General features: G+C 43.8%; 1 protein-coding gene and 1 pseudogene across 4 annotated transcripts in view; both read left to right on the top strand.

Moving 5' to 3' along the window:
• Positions 1 to 17601, top strand: part of GRIK1 (glutamate ionotropic receptor kainate type subunit 1) — a 200428-nt gene that overhangs the window by 60537 nt on the left and 122290 nt on the right. The window lies entirely within an intron of this gene.
• Positions 14888 to 15889, top strand: LOC136645660 (protein AMN1 homolog pseudogene; annotated as a pseudogene).

Raw genomic sequence — 17601 nt, 5'->3', positions numbered from 1 at the left:
AACAGATGGGTATCTGCAGGTCAGGGGTGCAGCCTACTCCCACAGTTCTACTCCCTCTCTTACATGTGTCCATAACATAATTCGGAAAGGACTTCAATGAACATGACCTGTCATAGCTTCTTGGCTTTCCACTGTATGTTTCCATACATCCTCTTAGTTGAATTATAGCCAAGATTGGTGGACCACAGTAACTCCATCCCATGAGTAACTGGGGGATACAGATATGCTGAGGTCACATTCTGTCTGTGAGAAAGAGCCTGCAAATACCTGATTGGTTGGGCTGGATGCCTGGAAATCTGCACATCAGACTATGGCTTACCTTGTGGCACTGTATTTCCTCTTGGTGAATGTGACATTCAGTCCATCTATGCATTTATGGATAAATGCTATGCATTTAGTGTAATGTGATGTGGCACATAAATACACAACATCAATCAAAGCAGCTAGATTCTATCCAGGCAAATGACAAGCAATGCAGGGGAACTGTGACAAGATTTGATGGTTTTGTTTTTATTTAACAGCAGTCTCAGGGGTGCTTCAAATTGGATTGCTGTAGTTGTGCATGATGAGGGAGTCCTTAACTTTCCTTCAAAGTCCTTTTTTGTATTCTAATCACTCCTTGTAAGCTGATGGTGGCCTCCCCCCCACCCAAGAACTTCCAGTGCTTGTTTTTTAAGTAAAAACAAAAATGTTATGAGAACCAATAATAAATCTCTAGCATTTCATGTAGCTTATCCCTAAATTGAACATGCTTTCACTAATTACAGTGTTGACTGTTATAAACAATGTTGGTAGTCCATAAACAAATTGGTTTTGTTTTTTTTAAAAAAAAACTTCTTTATAACAGCAACAAAAGAATCCTTGTATAATAAAGAATTAAAAAAAGAGCAAACAGAAGTAAGGCTACAATCGACATACTTAAAAAGCAGAGGACAGGCATGTAACCTACTGATCATTTTTAATTTATCTGGCTTACCTGAGCTGGAAGGCATTTGTCTTATTGCATGTAATTAAAGTTCTTGTCATTTTGCTCCATTCTGTTTGCAATTATCTTTCTGTTAACAAATGCGTGAACAGGAATGCCTTTATAATGATAAAGATACATTTGACAAATTGCAATAATTAGGCGGTACCACCAAACAAGAACAATAAATTCTTGGAAGGAACATGCTTGGAGTTTTAAATGGCTGTGGCTGTCCTCTGTGCATTCGGAGGGACAGAAGATTTTGACTCTGCCTCTGCTGTGGAGTCATTCAGTGTTCAGTTTAATTTTAATGAGCAATCGGGCATGTTGCAGCAATGAGAGAATCTGCCTTGTAAGGTACATCACCCAAAGCTCAAGGTAATTCTTATTGTGAATAATTCTTTTAAAAAATTAAAATTAAAATAGCATGTCATGAGAATAATGGAGAAAAAGAAGAACAATGCAAAGAAATGTGCCCCTTGTGCAACTTCAGAAAACGTGTAATAGGATGAAGATCCATTATGCATTGATTCATAAAGAGGACTTCTTATGATCTTATGCTTTAGAGGAACTTTCAAAAAGTTATCCTTTATTTCTTACTGAGAGCAGGCATACCTTTGTATCTGCAGATCCCGAATCCGTGGTTTCAATTATCTGCGGTTCAAAAATCCCCCCCCCATCGCACAAATGACTTATCTGCCTGTGATTGCAGCAGGCTGCAGGAGGTGCGGGGAGCCCTGCGCAGCCCTGCACAGCACTCCCCAAGGCTTGGAACTTTCACTAAAAGCGGGTGCAAAGCACCTCCTGCAAAACGGAAGTGCTTTGCGCCCACTTTTAGTGAAAGTTCCAAGCCTTGGGGAGTGCTGAGCAGGGCTCCCTGCACCTCTGGCAGCCTGCTGCAGTCCTGCCTTCTGGGAGTAAATGCAAAGCACCCCCTCCCCCCTAGCCCCTCCCCCACAAGAACTTACTGAGTGAGTAAAGCTCCCTTAAAGTTTGAGAAAGCAGCCTTAGAGAGTTAGCCAGACCTTGCTATGAATGGCATCAGGGGTCCTTCTTCCTCTTTCTGCAGCTCTTCCATGATAGCATGGGCTTCCCCCTGGCCAGGAACATGCTGACTGGTATGTTGCAGTGATTCTGATCTTCCAGCCATATGCTCAGCCATGTGCTCCATGCGCTCCATTATGAAGCATCTAGCACAGCCATTTTCAACCACTGTGCCATGGCGTGCTGGTGTGCCACGGATGGTCTGCGGGTGTGCCGCAGGTGTCTGGGGGAGGATCATTTGTTAGTAGTGCCACTGGGGGATGTGAGCTCCTGCTGTCAGTGTGGTGTGCCTTGTCAATGGTCCAAAAACTGGGCGTGCTTTGACAATTTTAGTGCCTTGTCAGTGTGCCATGAGATGAAAAAGGTTGAAAATTACTGATCTAGCATAAGAGGTCTTCTTGGAACTTGCAGCTATGCCAGACGGGACACTTTTCTGGATCTTCTCTGCATGATCCCTAATGGTACAAAAACAGTGCTCTCTTGTAAGCCAAGCACGTAGCTGACATCTGAGACATGCTCCCCTCTCTGTAGCCAGTTGATCACATCCAACTTAACATCCATTGTAATAGATTTTCACACCTTCTTTGCTCTAGGCTCCCCGGCAATGCAAATGGAAGCTTTCCAGACATGGTCTTGTAGTGAAAAGCCTGCCAAATACACCACGTGTCTCTCTTGTTGACTATGCGGAATATGCGGAAACTCGAGAAGCCTAACTGCACCATTTCAAAAACCAGTATTTGCACTTCCAGTATTAATTTACGTTAACTCAAAAATGGCAAATTAAGACCGTGCAAACCGAAAGCTACCAGTGCAATGATTTACATATCCTATACATACTTACCTGAGTAAGTTTGCAATCCCATACATATTTTCCTGGGAACAAGCCTAATTGAACTCAATTGAGCTTACTTCTGAGTAGATATGCAGAGGCCTGCATTGTAACCATATATTGTCAATCCTATGCCCATATAATGCTTGTTGTGCTGACAGAGGCTGTTTTACGGCAGGCACAAAGCAGCCTCTTCTGGTATGCATGGGCAGATAACCGAAGACATGCTGGAGCAGGTAAGGCCATGCAGGGGGTGGAATGGGGTGGTGATGGGGGTGTGGAGGCAGTTGCAGACCTACTATTGAAGTCTGTGGGGCAAATGCCCCAGGTGCGAGCCTCTAGGACCCAGCGGAACCTTCCAGTTTTCTAGAAGAAATTTAAAGAAATACCTGTTTACAACACTGTGTTCACTGAACTCCTAGTCTGAGAGCGACACTTCCAAGTCTGAGAAAGCTTCCAGAGCACAGCACAGTCATTCACTTGACCCTGTCTTCAAAGAGCACTGCTTCACATGATTGACTGCTGTTTCCCACCTCTGATATATATGACAAAATAGAATTTTGGATGCATTCCAAAGACTGATTATAATGTTAATTCTTTTCTCTAGTCCCCAAATAATTTTGGGAACTGGAGAGTTGCTAACAAAACCGGATGCCATTTGCTTGCCTTTTCAGATTCTTTCTTTCTTTCTTTCTTTCTTTCTTTCTTTCTTTCTTTCTTTCTTTCTTTCTTTCTTTCTTTCTTTCTTTCTTTCTTTCTTTCTTTCTTTCTTTCTATGTGGTTTCAGCAGTTCTTGATATAGGGGCTTTTCTGCCTTTTGTAGCAAGTGCAATTGGACACCTTTTCAAAGCTCTGTTTCTCAAGCCACAATTGTCCAACGCCTTCTTTCCCATTAGCTTAACCAACCACAGGTCAGCTTTGACAGTTTGGCTAGGAAGCAATGTCCCACTGTCTTAAGACTTGCATTTTATTTTCTCTAGCGTCATTGCTATTAACTTATTTGTCAAATCATGTGACGTGAAGCTCAAAGCTGCTTATTATGTAGTCAAGGCAAAAACCTTGGCTTCTGAAGTGGGGGAATTGTTCAAACTGTACAAGGCTGAAATGGTTACATGCAGATTCCTACCCCAAATTTCTGATGGCATTTGAGTTGGGAAATAAGTATAGTCACGTGAAGAATAAGCAGAAACGATATCAAAAGGATTCAAATTGAGCTTGAAAATCTTTCAGGATGAAATGTTCTTACAATTCATTGCTCCATGAAATGAACATTTAGTCCTTAAATGAGTTCCTTAATAACACTGTATATTTGCAAAGGTGTACCTGTAGTGGCAGCCTGTGTGTTTTGATCAATGTGGTGGAACAGAATGATCCAATTAAATGGCGGTGATTGTGCTAAATCCTAGTCTGATTTAATTCCAGAGGGCCACATCAATGGATAGATCTTATCTTTTCATCATTAATTCCCCATAAAAACAAAACAAACCACTGCTCATAATTCTTCATAACATCTCTTGCGCTTATGTGGCATATCCAATACCCATAGGTACTCACAAGAAAGAAAATTAGTTTTGGTCATTGTTGCATTGCAAAACCCATATGATAGCTGTAGCATTTTTCAACAGCTTTTAAAATAGTTTTGGCCTTAATTGTTTTGACTTTCAAGGCATTAGTAAATGTTACCCTCATCATTTCTTTCTAGCCTGGTGGCTTAAGGGAGGATACGTGAGAGAAAGGTATGTAGTTGTTCTCATTGTATTCAGGCACAATGAATATAAAAAGTGCATTATCCTCTTAACCCTGGGCTAATGTCAAGATTACTTTCTCAATTCAGTACTGGAGTCAAATGTATGCCAAGAAACCCACAAGAATAAAACACTTGAGTGATTGTGTTAAGCATGAACCTATTTGCAAGTTAAAAAAATAACAATACCTTCATGAGTACTTTCCTTTTTCAGTAAAACAATATAGGGCGCAATCCTAACCCTTTATGTCAGTGCTTTCCAGCACTGACATAAGGGCAATGCAGCTCTGAGGTAAGGGAACAAACATTCCCTTACTTTGAGGAGGCCTCCATGAGTGACACCCAAATGCAGGATGCAGCACATGTCCCACTAGCACTGCTATGCCAGTATTGGAGCACTGACATAAGTATGCCAGTATTAAGCACTGACATAAGGGGTTAGGATTGTGCCCATAGTTGCATGTAAGTCGTTGAGGTCAATAAAACCCCACAATGTAAAGTACATAATACCTTCAAGAGCCAAGTGTGGGGTCTAAGTGAAACCACCATTTTTAAAACATGAAGCAGCACCTGTGCCATTAAACCACTTCTGCTCAACGTGGCATATACCAAATGTGTACACCCATGGGCCAGGCAAAAATGGATTAACCTGAGAAATTCAATAACTCTTCCAATAATGCTATGATGGTTCCATTCTTCCATGGAATACTATTTGGTCATTTTTAACACATTTTTTACACTCTTACGTTAGTCAGAAGCAAAAGGAACTAGTCAACCGTAGCAAACAAACCAACTAACTTTTCCAGTGTGACTTGCAAAAGCACCTCTTAGGACTTAGTCCTATGGGCGCCTTCCTAGTGTTCGGTCAATGGAAGGCTCTGTCTGTGCAGCAGATGTAGCAAAAACGTGTGCAATGGGGTCACTAGTACAAATGGCTGGTGGCTGCATGTGTGCTCAACAAGAGCACCCAGCCACTACCAGAGGAGGTACACTGGTGGCTTGAGGGAGTAGTGGATGGGGAGGGGGCATAATGGGGTTTTTCAGGAGAGGGACTGAGGGCATGTCAGGAAGGAAGAGGTGGATCCAACAGCAGTCAAACATGCTGGGTCTTATCCCCCATTTTTCTGCCATCTCTGAGACTTATACCATTTTTCTGGCTTTCCTGAGACTTATACCAGCTATATAGCTGGCACAGGTCTGATACCCATGTATCAAAGTAGGTCCCTCAAATCCTTCTCCTATCTCTCTACAGCAGAGCAAGGACATATTTTTAAAAGATTGGTTTTTGCACCAGGAACATAAATCAAGTATTTATTTTAATTCTGAATACACCAGATTAATGAAATGTCATTCTGACATATGTCATGCTGGTTCTCAACATGTACATTCAATTTTTCTGAACCTTGTCTGCCAGGAGGAGAGTTGGAGACAATTAGTTAAGTTGCCAAGAAATCCTTAGTCTCTCCTTAAAAGGGGGTTGGCTTTACTACTAGCAAGGATATTCAACAATACTGGCAATTTATCAAGTATTTGTATAAGATGTACAACTTCCTTGTTTTTCATCTAAATCCCTCTAGCTTGCTTAGGCACTCTGAATTACCAGATATCTCAGGAGGTGGGATAAAGACAAAATTAAAAATGACTTAATATGCCAGAAAGAATCACAGTATTAAGTGTGATGCACTGTGTCTTGAGGAATGCACCTGCAGTGTTATGAGGAATTAATGAGTAAGAGCTTGGCAGATTAATTTAGAGCCTTGAAGTTACCCACATATGTCTTAACATCTTTAAGCAGATGGTGAGTGGAGAGAGACAAGTTTGGCAGAGATGCAGTTGAGAGCCTCATTCTCTTCTGCATTGGTTTGGGAAACTAAGATGGAGGAGAAGGAAGGGTACAGCTCTCCTCAACCTCATGCCCTCCTTTTTTTGTAAAAGGAGACGCTATCTCCCATTTTGGTTGTCAGTGGGGAGTCACTGACCACATTTAGTTCAGCCCATTGTCTCATGTTCACATTAAATAGCTTTTATTTTTGAATGGGGATTGAAAGCTTTGGTAGGGCTGGTTAGGTGGACCAAGATTCTTTGACTTTTGGTTTCCAAATTGAATGTGGGGACTTTGTGTCTTCTTCAGAGGGGCAGAATTTAGAACTCCTAACATTCATTTTCAGACCTATAGAACTTAGGCAACTCCTCTAGAAATGAGCAAGGAAGCCTTAGCTGTAATCCTATAATATTTTCCTGGGAGTAAGCCCTTTTGAATACAATTGGACTTAATTCTGAGTAAACATATATAAGATTGTGATGCTGGAAACATTCTGCCCCTGATATGTTAGCACAAACCCAATGTGTGATATAAGCAGTAGCCTTTTGATCGTAGGAGTACCCAGAGAGCAGAATGAGGGGACACAACACCCTCTTTTATTTGGAGGGGGGACGTCATCCTGCCCTATGCACTCCCATTTTTTTAAAAGAATGTTTCTAGTCCCTGTAACTGCAAGCAAGATCTGAAAAAAATAAATTGATACAGAGACAGATTTTTTACCACAGGACACCTGGAACAAGTGATGGTGGCACCATGAAAAGTGTAGCCACACATTACTTCTAGTTTCCTTTATGCAATAACAACAATTGAAGGAACTATAGTTCCCCGCCTCATGATTCTGCCCTCTGATTGACCACAAATCTGATGACACACACAGTGTGTCATGTAGAACAAGACTGTATATGAGACACACTGTGCCTTTTTAGCTCAGGAGCAGGAAGGTGGCATTGTCCAACTCACCTTTCCTTCACAACTGAGCTAAGGAGCATGCATTCTAAGAGGGGGTGTTTGGGTAAGTATTGTCTGAAGCAACCCACAGTCAGAAGCCAAGTTTTTTCAGTGCCATCACTTAACTCATCAGTTAACACCACTTAATTAACAAATGTGATGCTGAGCATATACAGAGTGCACTTGGTCGGTCTGTGAAGAGGATAATTGAAGGTGTTACAGTTTAAACAGGTAAATGGACCAAACTGGAAGATATTCGGATGGTGTGATTGGATCCTGCATGTTTTGTTTTAAATAAGTAGTGGTTATATGGGGTCCAAGCTTGATTGGTACCACAGCAGGGGGAAGGGAAGTTAGCCGTTTGCTCCCAACATGAGTTCAATCTGAATTTCCCCTGTGTTGTGGTTTGCCTCAGAATACTACCTGGTTCTACCATTACAGAAAAAGAACTGTCGTACCCCTGCCCAGAAGGGCAGCGCCACTTCGGTAGACAGGGTGGATTCTGTCCAGTGCCGCTGAGGCCGAATAAGCAGACACTGAAAGGTGGAAGGCTTTGAAGGTTCTTTATTGTTCAACAGACATGTCTGTGACCTTTGAGAGTTTGCACACTCAGATTCAAAGGCAATGTCAAAAGGGTGGGGCCCTCCTTTTATACATTTCAGTTGGCATTCAAAACAAAGTCCCCCAAAAAGGGTGTTAACTTTCCCTAGTAACTTCCACTGACTTTCTCATGCCCTCGCTCCCCTGCCCTTCTTCACTGTCCTCCTCATGGCTTTTGCTCCCCACCTTCCAACAGGAAAGTAGCCTGGTATCAGTCTTTCTGTGCAAACATGTTTTGCTATGGCTATTTTCAGCTATGAGGTTACATATTGTCTGGCATGTGGGATTTTGTTAGCTGTCAGCAGGGGAATTTTGTGACATTAAGCACTTTGGTTACCTCATCAGCGAAAAGGAAGGGGGTCTGTTAATTATCAAATTTGCAAGGCGGTTAGTCTGGAGCATCTCCCCTAAGTTCATACTTGGCCTGTCTTTATTCTGCACCCCCTCCCTCTGTCCTGTATTGATGGTTGTTACAGGTTACTTTGGGAGGAAAGAAGGGGGTCCAAGACAGGTAATTAGGTAACAGAACAATTCATACCATAGGCATTTGCTAATTTCCATTACAAGTGATTGGGAAGGTTAAACACTCTCTGACTTCCTTGTCTATTGGACATGATTGTTTTTATTCCAAAACTGCAATGATTCCCTCCCCTGCCTCACCATAAGCAAGAGCACCATCCAGACTGGGGAAAAAAGTATCTCCTTGGAAGAAAACAAGCTACGCTTGCTAGGTGAAGTCTTCAGAAACAAGACCACAAGCAGGTTTTCTTTCCATCTTGTGATACAAATATGTGACTCATTAAAGAACAGAATTTAGAAATCAGGGACACCTGAAAATACAGGAATCCTTTGTTCTGCCCAGAGGAATTCTTCAGTGAGAAATGATGCAAGGCTTTCTGCACAGTACCTGAGGTATTGTGTGAGAAGCAACATTTTGTAGTTTATTGGAGCATTGCAATATCATGCCATGCTTATGAGGGGATGCTTGTTTGACATGCATTTGTGCAGGATGAATAAAAGATGAGGTGTTTGTAGCAATTTTGAAGTTGAATTCTTCTGTCTCTCTTTAGTGACTGATGTTTAAAACGATGTTTGGCCAGATGGTGCATCTAAGGTTGCCGAGAAATTATCTTGTGACTGAACCACAAACTCAAGCAAACAAGCATCATTCCAGATTCACTGTTTGATCAGCAACAGAAGCTCATTTTAGAAGAAGGCATCTGTTTATGTATTGAGTTCTTATTCAGTGCACGTAGTTCACTGGCCGTTGCAGAAAAGGTGAAAATATTCTTAAGGATGTGCAGGCAGGTGGCTAGTATAGTTTTTTTAGTTGAGTTTTTGTTTTTTCAGATTTTGTTGAAGCACCAAACTAGAGATGATGCCAACAGACACTGGATTAGGAAAAAAATGACACTGAAATAGGAAAAAAAAATGTTCTTAGGGTTTGTTCTCTTTACTTACATTTATAAAGGCCCAATCCTATTTCTTGGTTACCCCAATGTACTGCTTGGTGCAGCAGCCAGAAAGCCACGTGCCCCTGGCAGTGCAGAATAAACCACTCACCAATGGGGTTTTGCTGGTGGAGGGGCAAATTGGGGCGGAGATTAGGTTGGGATGGGGTGGGAAGGGATGGGGTGGATTTCAGTGGCAGGATTCTCATTGCAACACCAGCAAAGAAGCTGGCATAGATTTGAGGAGTCACATTGGAGACCATGTGGTGGCCAGGAAGGTAAATGAAGTTTTTTATTTCTTACCTCTCCTGACCAGCCTGGTCCCTGATTGGTGCACTGGATGCTGCAGACACTGCACTGGTGGCCCTGCATCCTATGCATAGGACTGGGGTAGGATTGGTCATAAGTGTACAATACAGGTGCCTACATCCTGGCATGGTGGAACAGAAGCAAGCAGTGGAAGCAGGATAATACTGCTGATTGAGCAGCAGCTACCCAGCTGAAATGTAATTTGTTTTCCCATCTAGAGGCAGAGCTAGGCAAAGCCAAGCAGGGGGTTTATGCTGCTTGTGTGGGATGAGGACTACAGGGGAGAGCTTCTCCTGACATCTTATTCTGAACTGAATGAGAAATATGGGCAGAAGTTCTGGTCTAGAGGGTAGAGCCTCCGTTAGCCCAAAGATAACATCAGAAGGTTGCCAGTTCGAGGACACCGGCAGCTCCCTGAACGGCTGAGAATGGCAAGAACTTGAAGCAGCTGACAAGCCAAGCTGAGTGATTCCACCTGCTCTTGGTGGGAGCAAGAAGCCTCTTGGCTGCCCTCCATGTGAGAGATGGAGCTGCTTGTCAGCCTGCGTGGGAGAACTGGAGGCCAGAAGTGAGACCAAACCAGGAAGATCCATTCTGAAATGTTGTTGGTTCTTGAAAGAGATAACCTCTATGATTGTAAAAATCTCCTTGAGGGATTTAGAAACGCAAGGCACTTGTCTCCATCTAATCCAGCACTTTGTTTTCAACAGTGACCAGCCAATTATCTCTGGGAATTTTAAGCCATGAGGACAACAGTGTTCCTCTGTTATTTTTAGTCATCATGTGATATTTAGAGGTATACTGCCACTGAATATGGAGGTTCCAGTTTCCTATAACGGCTGGTTGGATGGGTTTTTGTGGGTAAGCAAGTAGGTAGGAGGGTGGGGCTAAGGAAAGGTGTGGCAGGAGCATCTTGGCAGGAATAGTGGAACTTGTGACATTTTCACTTTTTGGAGCACCAGCTGTTCCTGGAAAAGGATCTGGAAGATTGAGGGTAAGCCAAAACTCCTTTTAAGAAACTTTCTGAATAAAGAGAGGAAACAATAGTACTTAAAGCCAAATTACTCTGAAGACTCAGTTACTGATTTCAACATAATAGGAAGATAATTGGCCTTATCAAAACCAAATAAAAAGGAAATTTGGGTTTGAGCTACTTACAGTATTACAGTCATTCTGAGCAATTCAGCCATCTTTAGTTTCTGGGCATAAAAAGGATTTAATTTTAAAAACAAAACAAGAACGAACTGTTCATAATTAAGGGATAGAGGCATAGATAAGACAACGGACAGCTTTTGTGAGCAATAAAATGTTGAAATGAAGCCAAAGTCAGTTGATAGAAAGAAAGAAAAATCTTTTATTGAGGGTTTTAATTCTACATCTCCATAAAAGTAGGTCCACTGAGGAGAGCACATGGAAAATGCATGCATGTATGCACAAACAGGAGTGATTCCTTCTAGTAAGGTTTGAAATTCAAACAGAGTGCTTTGACTCCCCTTATTTATCAGATTGGGGCCTGTTATCAATTATTTGATGGATGAATAACTTTTTGAAGACAAGGCTGAGAAGTGACTCAGTCCTCGGGGAACAATCTGCCAGGAGCAGGAGCAATTTATTGAAAACATGACATTTTCAAAGGGCCTCTGATTTGTGTGCATACATAATGTGAACATTCTCACTGGTGTGCGGAAGGGGGCTCCAAGTTGCGACTCAGCTGCTCCGGAAAAATATGGCTGATGAATTGTTTATAAGGAGTTCATTGTCATTTATAAAAGCTTTACCTGCCTCTGCGCAGTCCTCAATTTCAAGATGACTTGGGAGAAACGGAAGGATGGGGAGAGGAGCAGTGACATGTGGTGAGGTCCAGGGGAGCATAGCCACATGAATACACATTCTCCCCCCTTAAGCTCCATCCCTCTCAGTGAATCTTACCTTCCTTAAAAGAAACACTCTTCCACCCCAGAAATACAGTATAAAAAAACTCACTTCTCCTTCCCCCACTCTGACCTAGAGAGAGCTCAGCGACACACCCCTTGAGGCAGCTTGAGAGCTGTCAGCCCTGGTGCTTTAAAGAGCGGGTCCTTTCTCACAAGCTCCCTGCTGTTTTCATAGCATTATTTCGGCAGAATGGAGGGAACTTGCCTGCTTCCTCCCCAGTGATTACTGATGCAGGCGCCCTGGCATTGCGAGCCAGCCAGGATTGCAGCCAAACTGACTGAAGCAACTCTGCCTTCTGCCTCCCCAGTGATTGCTGACACAGGCACCTTGCCTGTTTTTCATTAGAAGCCAACCAGTGAATCAGCTGCTAGTTGCCTCCCTGTGTATTGTAGACTGTGCGGGTGTTCTGCTTAACTCACTGACTGTGTTGGGAGAAGAAAGGAGCAGTGTACAATAGCAAGGTACTTTTTTTTTTTTAACTTGTTGGGTCTGGTGAGGCTTTGCCTCCCCTGCCTGCATGTCCCTGGAGAGGAGGAAGGGATGGCAACAGCATGTCTCTAAAATGGTGGGATAAGGCTCACTCACATATTTGCATCCTACCCTTTGTTCAGGGATCTCAGTGCAGGGTTTTAGCTCTATAATCCCTGCCACTAGATCTTCTGGTGCTGAGGTGGCATGCCAAATACTGTCCCTAATTTCTTGGTGGTATGCCAGCTGCCACTCTACCTCCTACTCTCTGGATTGGAAAAGAAAGAAAGGAATGGAATAGAAGTGAAAGTGTGGAGGAGAGGAAAGTGATGGCTAGAGTGTCTGAAAAGGAAGGATTTGAGTGGAAAAGGGATGTGGCTCTAGTCCACCACTCTCCTCCACGCTTTCTCTTCTGCTCCATTCCTCTGTTCCTTTTTGAATTGTGGGAGCAGAACAAGGAAGAGAGGTGGAAGCACATGGCTGGATGGAATTGGGTGTTCCCCAGCAATCTGCCTCCTGGGATAACCACTTCAGTTGGTCCTGTGAACAGGCCGGCCTTGCATGTAGGTTAGACTGAGTGTGGCCACCAACCAACCTTCATGAATGAGTGGGGGGAACTGAATCTAGGTTTCCTATGTCAAACCCCAGTTGTCTAGCTATTGGCTCGCAGGAGATGAAAACTGTTGCTAGTGAAGGTACAAGTTCCTCTATACTAGTGGTTCCCAAACTGATGGGTCATAAGCCGCCAGCATGGGGAGCACTGGTTAATGTCCCTTTAAGGGGCGAGGAGGGGGAAGGCAGCAACGTGACCCCCAGGATTGCGCTGCTGCTGGAGATGGCAAGGGGTTTTTTACTTACCTTCAGCCAGCCCTGCAGTTCTGGGAGGTCCAGGGGGTGTGGAGAGCCCTCTGCAGGGCTTCATTGCAAAAACCAGAAGTGCCTGTTTTATCTTTTTTTTTACACTTTCGCAGGCACGGGGAGCCCAGCAGAGGGTTCCCCTCATCCCCCAGGACTGCAGCACTGGCTGCAGGTAAGTAGAATACCCCCCTCCTGTCGCAGACAGCAGTGCGATCCTAGGGATCGTGTTACTGCCTTCACCCCCTCCCCTGCATCAACTTACAGTGCTCCCAACTGCCTTGTAGGAGTTTGGGAAGCAATGCTCTCTACTCAAGCTTTTTGTGCATGTCTTGATTGAGCCAGGAAGCAAAATGTTTCTATATTCAGGATAGGCTTCTGTGGTGTGGTTTTATTTTGTGCGAGAGTGTGTTCACAGCCTGTGTTGATTTTTTTACTGCTGTCACTCTGTGAAGCAGCCCCCCTTTTTTTCCACCCTTCTCAGGACTTCTTGTGCTGAGGGTTCTATATACAAGCAGCCTGTCTGAATACAGCAGTCCCTTTGATCTGTCTTTATGGAGGTCTAGGATAAGCTATGTCGCTATCACTTGAGTTATGTTTCCTTTTGCTTCACAAAACTGTCGGAATTCTTAAATAGCCCACTATTTGATTGTTGGCATTGACCTGCCCTTCCTCCACTGCAGGATGAGGGGAAGATTGCAACCATCAGGGTCATAATAAACCCGACAGATTTGAAAAATATCTCCACTATGTCAGACTATAATTTCTCCTGCAAAATGTCAACACCATCAGGCTTCCCTCTGAAATTAATACAAACATTCTATATTCTTGCTATCTGTTAACCTTTAAATGCCTCACCTTCTTACATCTTGTGAACAAAACTTGTATGCATGAGAAGCAGAAAACAATATATATGCAGCCTTAAGCCTGCAAAGCTTCCCGGCGCATTTACTCGAGGGTAGGTGGACTTGCCTTAGTGGAGGCAGGCTGAGAGGCTCCAAGGACATCGGAATGGTCCTCATCCAATGAGTGCAGCCCCCAAAAACACCAGAGAAGGAGGTTCCTCCCTCCCAGCTGCCTCCCTCCCAGTCTATAGAGCCCTATGGAAAGCAAAGCAGCCTCACAGTTGCATTTACTTGTGAGTAGGCAGATGTGCCTTGGCTGGTAGTCAGGCCAGGCAAAGGGGAATGTGAGGACACCAGAAGGGTCCTGATCCAATGGAGCTGCTCCAGAAGGCAGCTTCCCCCCCTAAAAAGAACAAAAAAGAGGCTTGAATGGTAAGGGGAAAGTTTTCTATTTTGCACTTGTGAAACCAGGAGGGTTTTTATTCTGATGTGCCTGAAACTTTAAACTGGGCACTGGGAGGGCTGAAGAGCTCACTGATTCTTTTTGGGGGATTGTTATTGCAGGCAGACTACAGAGTAAGCCCCATTGACCACTGTGGGACTTACTTCAGAGTAGACATGCAAAGGATTGGGCTCACAGGTTGCAATCTTACCCACAATTTCCTGAGAGTAAGCCCCATTGACCACAATAGGACTTACTTCAGAGTAGACATGCATAGGATTGGGCTCACAGGCTGCAATCCTACTCACACTTTCCTGAGAGTAAGCCCCATTGACCACAATAGAACTTACTTCAGAGTAGATTCACTTGGACTAGCTCCCCCTTATTTAATTATTTTATTTTAATTGAATTATTTATAATTACTTATTTTAATTTGCTTGATGATGTCACTTCTGGCCATGACATCACTTCCAATGGATCCTGGACAGATTGTCATTCTAAAAAGTAGGTCCCAGTGCTAAAAGTTTGAGAACTGCCGCAATAAGGTGTTAGTAAGTTGACATGGGAGCTGCCACTGCATTCAGTGTGTCCCCAAAATGGCTGCTGCTACAGGAACATTCCACCCTTTCCCATGAGTAAAATTCTGCACCCTGGAGTGGAGGCCCTGGACCTTCGGGATTGCAACATTTCAAAGTTGGCCCTGCACCAACTTTGTCACTGCAAGCAGCTTAAAAAAATTAACTTAAGTGTTTGGAAGGAAAACAGACCAACCATCACTTCTGAAGGAGTTGCAGCTCTGGCCTTGTCCTGCCGGTTTTTGCGCGAAGCCTCTTTTAAAAGATGCAGCAACCTTATGGATCACGGAGTCCTCACCCTTGCACTCAACTGCCCACTTCTGCAGATTCTCAACATTGGTGGCTGCTCCAGCATCACAGACTCGTCACTGCAAGCCCTGGGACAGAACTGCAGATACTTACACAGTGTGGATTTTTCCTCTACTCAGGTGACTGATGATGGTGTAGTAGCACTGGCTAGTGGAATGTGTTCCGAAAATTTAAAGGAGATCCACATGGAGCGATGTGTGAAACTGACAGATGTGGCTGTGGAAGCTGTTCTGACATACTGTCCCAAGATGTACATTCTTCTGTTCCACGGGTGCCCACTGATAACAGATCGTTCTCGAGAAGCCCTGGAACAGATGGTTCGACCTGATAAATTTAAGCAGGTTTCTTGGACTGTTTACTGAACATGGTTTCAAGTTGCAAACAGTATGTCTTGTGCGGGGAAAGAAACCATCTCCAAGAAGGCTCATCCCCAGGAGATGAAGATAATACTAAGTAATGTAGCATTTGCCACTGAGGAGCACTGTTGCCGACGAAGTCCTTTCCAGGAATAGTTGTGTTACTGTTCTATCTGTTTTGTTGTTCTCACTAACAAACCAGTGCTTTTCTGCATTTGGGGGATTTCAGTTGGAAATCTGGTTGTGTTTGTAAAAGACAACCCTTGAGGGCTCTGATAAACATTCAGGGATCCTAATGTTCAAATCCTAGGTAGTAATGAATGCAGCTAGTGGCAGGAGCAAGTACAGGAGGAGGAGGGTTGTTCAATGCCACCTTATTCTGCCATCCTCTTGGTAGAGAACAGTTATAGTTCCAGAAAAACCTTATAACAGGAAACATGTTTTACTTTATGCTGCATCTCACCGTGGAATAAAAGCTCTGAACTAAGTTGACATGGGGTGTGTGTGTGAGAGAGATTCTACAAGTTTTCAAAATAACTAAAATCAGAATTTGGAGGAATAATACCATCATGTTATCTATCAATCAATGTGTAATTTCATGCAGAATGCAATGAAACAAACCACACTGAAATATCTGTGTTCTAACAAAAGGTACAGCCAAAAAACCGGTGGGGGCGGGGCGATGGTATATCACCATGCCCACCTGGGGCGTTGCCCCGCCCACTACATGGGGTGGCGTGCAGGCCTCCAGCACCGGGTGACGCGAATCCTAGTGACGCCACTGCTTACAGTATAACACTCTGTGCTTACTTTTTCGCAGCAGGAACTGCATGTGTTCCACTGAAAATAAGTTGAAGTTTTCAAATATTAACCCCATGCCCTATCCCCTAAATTTCAGTGATGATGAACCCACTGGTTGTTTGATGTCTTAATAGTGTCAAATTATGTAGATTCCAAAGAGCAATGGAAATGTCAGGTGATTCAGTTGCCTTGAGGATTTCACATGCCTGCATCTTCCCACCCCTTCTCTGCCTAATTCTGCACTGTGCAATAACTTTGTGCTATGATTTTAGGCTGCACCGGCTGAGACGTGTGGTATTTTCAGGTGTAGCAAGGACAACCTATGATGCTGCACTGGAATGGAATGGTGTACCATGAGCTGGTTGCTCCTGTGGCCTCTTATTTGTCATTGGAGTGGTTGATAGGGTTAGGACACTGAATGTCTTTGAGCTCATACAACATTAAATTCATAACCATGAACCTATAGGCTTGTGCGGCTGCTACAGAGACAATGCTGTAGTGGCTGTAATGCTTTAAACTGCTATGCAGGCTTCCCAGCTGTGTGATGTTTCTGTGACAATTTGAGTTCTAGTCCAGACATACAAGTTGCAACCCAACCTCTACTGTTCTACTGTCCAGGTCAGTAATACTGCAGTGCCCAGCAACTCTTACCCCCAAGACTCTTATTTGTCAAAACAGAGGATCAGCATAGTTTTTATCATTTATTAATCGGTCCTTTTGTATTAGGGTGCAATCTTAGACATGTTTACTTGGAAGCAAGTTCCACTGTGAACGGTGTTAGTGGGGGCTCACTCTCAGGGATAACAATTCAATCCTATGCGTGTCTACTCAGAAGTAAGTCCAGTAGGCATTAAGTTCATTGGGCTTACTTCAAGGTAAGTGTGTATAGCATTGCAGCTTATGGCTGCAATCCTATACACCTGTGGTTCTCAAACTGGTGGGTCGCGAACCACCAGTTCATGTACTGCTTTAAGGGGCAGGGGAAGGGGAGGAAGGTGATTCCCAGGATCGACTCTTGGAATCTGCAATAAAAGTGGGTGCAAAGCACCTCCTGCAAAACAGAAGTGCTTTGTGCCTGCTTTTAGTGAAGATTCCAAGAGTTGGGGAGCACTGCGGAGGGCTACGCAGGGCTCCCCTCACCTCCTGCAGCCTGCTGCAGCCCTACATCGTTCACAGTAAGTCCAAAGCACCCTCCCTCACTCCCTTAGTGACGTGATCCTGGGGATCACGTCATTGCCCTAGCCCCTCCCCCACAAGAACTTACTGAGGGAGTAAAGTTCCCTCAAAGTTTGAGAAATGCTGCT

Source organism: Tiliqua scincoides, chromosome 3 (genome assembly GCF_035046505.1).
Source record: "Tiliqua scincoides isolate rTilSci1 chromosome 3, rTilSci1.hap2, whole genome shotgun sequence".
NCBI classification, from domain to species: Eukaryota; Metazoa; Chordata; class Lepidosauria; order Squamata; family Scincidae; genus Tiliqua; species Tiliqua scincoides.
The sequence above is the reverse complement of the archived record's forward strand: the minus strand, read 5'-3'. Positions and strand labels throughout refer to the sequence as shown.